The 3,941-nt window shown below is 43.2% G+C and overlaps 1 protein-coding gene across 1 annotated transcript in view; it reads right to left on the bottom strand.

Moving 5' to 3' along the window:
• The window catches only part of LOC106601965 (RNA binding protein fox-1 homolog 1), a 365,104-nt gene extending 361,614 nt beyond the window's left edge, over positions 1–3,490 (bottom strand). Inside the window, exon 1 of the mRNA XM_045715920.2 lies at positions 3,439–3,490. The gene's annotated coding sequence lies outside the window, so the exon portion shown is untranslated. The remainder of the gene's footprint in view (positions 1–3,438) is intronic.
• Between the last annotated feature and the right edge of the window lie 451 nt (positions 3,491–3,941).

Raw genomic sequence — 3,941 nt, 5'->3', positions numbered from 1 at the left:
GCGTCTACTAAATGACTAAAATGTAAATGTAAATGAATTCTAAACATTACTGCATTATCCTGGTTGCCTGTCTACCACAACATTACTGCATTAGGTTTGGGTTAGGAGGTAAGCTAGTCCTAGATGTTATGTCTATCTAACCTATATGTGACTAGGGGGAATCTTAATTGTGTTCCTTCTGTCCTCTCGTCATTTCCTTCTCAAACAACATTGGAGGAGAAGGTCAGAGGTCCTTCCCCCTTGGATCATCTCCTCCAATGGGATTTGGTAAAAGAAGCGAGGACGTGAGGACACAAGGAAATACAAGTGAGATTCCTTGGAACTGCAGTCTCCAGTGGTGAGGATGCTGCATACTGCCTGCTGTGAATGGTGATGTGGCGCCATCTGTTGGTGAGCAGGGGGAAACACAGCAGAGTGAGGTGGTAGGGGTGAGGAGCAGAGAACGGCCTGTCCATAGACTCAGATATCAGTCATTTAATAGGATCTCTGTGGGCCTATCCTTGTCTGGCTACTAGCACATACACAGCTAGCTAGCTATTCATATCGGCTACACATGTAGAGTGTATCTTAGTGTCTAGCTGTCCATTCAGAGTGTATCTTAGTGCCTATCTGTCCATTCAGAGTGTATCTTATTGTCTAGCTGTCCATTCAGAGTGTATCTTATTGTCTAGCTGTCCATTCAGAGTGTATCTTATTGTCTAGCTGTCCATTCAGAGTGTATCTTATTGTCTAGCTGTCCATTCAGAGTGTATCTTATTGTCTAGCTGTCCATTCAGAGTGTATCTTATTGTCTAGCTGTCCATTCAGAGTGTATCTTATTGTCTAGCTGTCCATTCAGAGTGTATCTTAGTGTCTAGCTGTCCATTCAGAGTGTATCTTAGTGTCTAGCTGTCCATTCAGAGTGTATCTTAGTGTCTAGCTGTCCATTCAGAGTGTATCTTAGTGTCTAGCTGTCCATTCAGAGTGTATCTTAGTGTCTAGCTGTCCATTCAGAGTGTATCTTAGTGTCTAGCTGTCCATTCAGAGTGTATCTTAGTGTCTAGCTGTCCATTCAGAGTGTATCTTAGTGTCTAGCTGTCCATTCAGAGTGTATCTTAGTGCCTAGCTGTCCATTCAGAGTGTATCTTATTGTCTAGTTTTCCATTCAGAGTGTATCTTAGTGTCTAGCTGTCCATTCAGAGTGTATCTTAGTGTCTAGCTGTCCATTCAGAGTGTATCTTAGTGCCTAGCTGTCCATTCAGAGTGTATCTTATTGTCTAGCTGTCCATTCAGAGTGTATCTTAGTGTCTAGCTGTCCATTCAGAGTGTATCTTAGTGTCTAGCTGTCCATTCAGAGTGTATCTTAGTGCCTAGCTGTCCATTCAGAGTGTATCTTAGTGCCTAGCTGTCCATTCAGAGTGTATCTTATTGTCTAGCTGTCCATTCAGAGTGTATCTTAGTGTCTAGCTGTCCATTCAGAGTGTATCTTAGTGTCTAGCTGTCCATTCAGAGTGTATCTTAGTGCCTAGCTGTCCATTCAGAGTGTATCTTAGTGTCTAGCTGTCCATTCAGAGTGTATCTTAGTGTCTAGCTGTCCATTCAGAGTGTATCTTATTGTCTAGCTGTCCATTCAGAGTGTATCTTAGTGTCTAGCTGTCCATTCAGAGTGTATCTTATTGTCTAGCTGTCCATTCAGAGTGTATCTTATTGTCTAGCTGTCCATTCAGAGTGTATCTTAGTGTCTAGCTGTCCATTCAGAGTGTATCTTAGTGTCTAGCTGTCCATTCAGAGTGTATCTTAGTGTCTAGCTGTCCATTCAGAGTGTATCTTAGTGTCTAGCTGTCCATTCAGAGCGTATCTTAGTGTTATGGACAGAGTTGGGGCAGAGAATATACTTCAAGACCACGGACAGCTCCCATTATGACAGAGTTCAGACAGAGAAGACCTACTGAGGAGAACAGACAGCTCCAACATATCTCTGTAACAGAGAAACACCACAATGCAACATTCTAGTCCCTGTTTCTCTCTCTCTCTCGCTAAACACAATATATCAAGTTTCTGATCAGAACAATATCTCTCCATCTCTGTTTTCCTCCTCTGGCTTTGACTTGCCTTTGATTTCAACAGACCCCAAAACCAGGCAGAATAATCACACCCTCTATAATCACAGAGCAGGGAACATGAGTCTCAAGCAGGATTCAGTACTGATGAGATGGAGGAGGAGGAAGAGGAGGATAAGAGAAGATGGAGGAGGAGAAAAATGAGGAGGAGGATGAGAAAGGAGGAGAGATGATAGAGGAGGATGACAAGGAGGAGGAGGATGACGAGAAGGAGGAGAAGGAGGAGAGAACCCAGAGGAATATGTTTTCCGTCTCTACATCACAACCCTAACCTTCAGACTTATACAAAGTTTCAAACACATTATCTTCTCTTTCTTTTCTTTCTGTCAGAGCCTCAGTAAACGTACAACACCTTCACTTTAAGGAGATATAAAAGGTGAAAAAAAGACACAGAGAAATAGACAAACTAAGAAAGAGAAAGACAGAGATAAAATGCTGTTGGTTGAACACACTGAGAAAAAGTGTTAGTTGAATCCAGGAAGTTAAATGTCCAGTCTGTAGTATCTGATGTATACATTTTATCCTCCATCATCTATTCTGTCCTCTCCTTTAATCTCCTGCTGCCTCACTTGTCCTCCATTATCTCTTCTGTCCTCTCCTTTAATCTCCTGCTGCCTCACTTGTCCTCCATTATCTCTTCTGTCCTCTCCTTTAATCTCCTGCTGCCTCACTTGTCCTCCATCATCTCTTCTGTCCTCTCCTTTAATCTCCTGCTGCCTCACTTGTCCTCCATCATCTCTTCTGTCCTCTCCTTTAATCTCCTGCTGCCTCACTTGTCCTCCATCATCTCTTCTGTCCTCTCCTTTAATCTCCTGCTGCTGCACTTGTCCTCCATCATCTCTTCTGTCCTCTCCTTTAATCTCCTGCTGCCTCACTTGTCCTCCATCATCTCTTCTGTCCTCTCCTTTAATCTCACCTGCGGAGAAGAGCTAGGCTTTCTTTTCAATTCGCTACATTTTGTCAATGAACAGGGCTGATTTTTAAACCAAACCTTTTTTTAATAACAGCCACACAGATTGTTACAGTGTTATGTAAGCACACACTCACATTATCCTTTAAATCCTACACACACCACGGCTATTCACCACTCCACTGCGTGTGCGTGCGTGTGTGTGTGTGTGTGTGTGTGTGTGTGTGTGTGTGTGTGTGTGTGTGTGTGTGTGTGTGTGTGTGTGTGTGTGTGTGTGTGTGTGTGTGTAAGCTCCTCTAGTTCTACCTGCTTTGGTCGGCTGCCTTGAAGACAGCTGTGGAGGAGTGGAGCGAGGGAGTGGAGATGAAAAAGAAAGAGAGGACAGGGAGAAAGGTAGAGAGAAAGGTAGAACATCTGTCCGTTACTCACCGAGACACTGTCCTTATTTAAACAGCTGCTACTGTCACTGCTGGAAGTCTGAGAGACAGGGAGAGAGGGAATGAGAGAGAGAGAGAGAGAGAGAGAGAGAGAGAGAGAGAGAGAGAGAGAAAGCGAGAGAGAAGGATAGGGGGCATTAGAAAACAGGTAAAGCAGTAGAGAGCTATCATGCTGACAGAGAGATTGTTGTGTTGAGTGTTGACAGTAGTAATTCAGGTGTGTACATGACAGTACACTCTTGATTGGTTTATTACTTAGTGTAAATGTTGTGGACTTATCAGTTCACCCACCCACTCACCAAAACACCCACACACACACACACACACAGAGATCTTCTAATATCTTAATTAGAATATGGTCTAAGGTATCACTTACAATTGTATAATAGCTGATTGTTTGAGCAGGGTTACAGTGAAGAGATATTAACACAGAGAACACTGCTCTCAATATTGGAGAGAGAAAGAACACTTTACTGACGTGGTGACTTTACTGAC

This window comes from Salmo salar, chromosome 03 (genome assembly GCF_965601325.2).
Source record: "Salmo salar chromosome 03, fSalSal1, whole genome shotgun sequence".
Lineage (NCBI taxonomy): Eukaryota > Metazoa > Chordata > Actinopteri > Salmoniformes > Salmonidae > Salmo > Salmo salar.
Note: the sequence above shows the minus strand (reverse complement) of the source record. Positions and strands in the feature narration are given on the sequence as shown.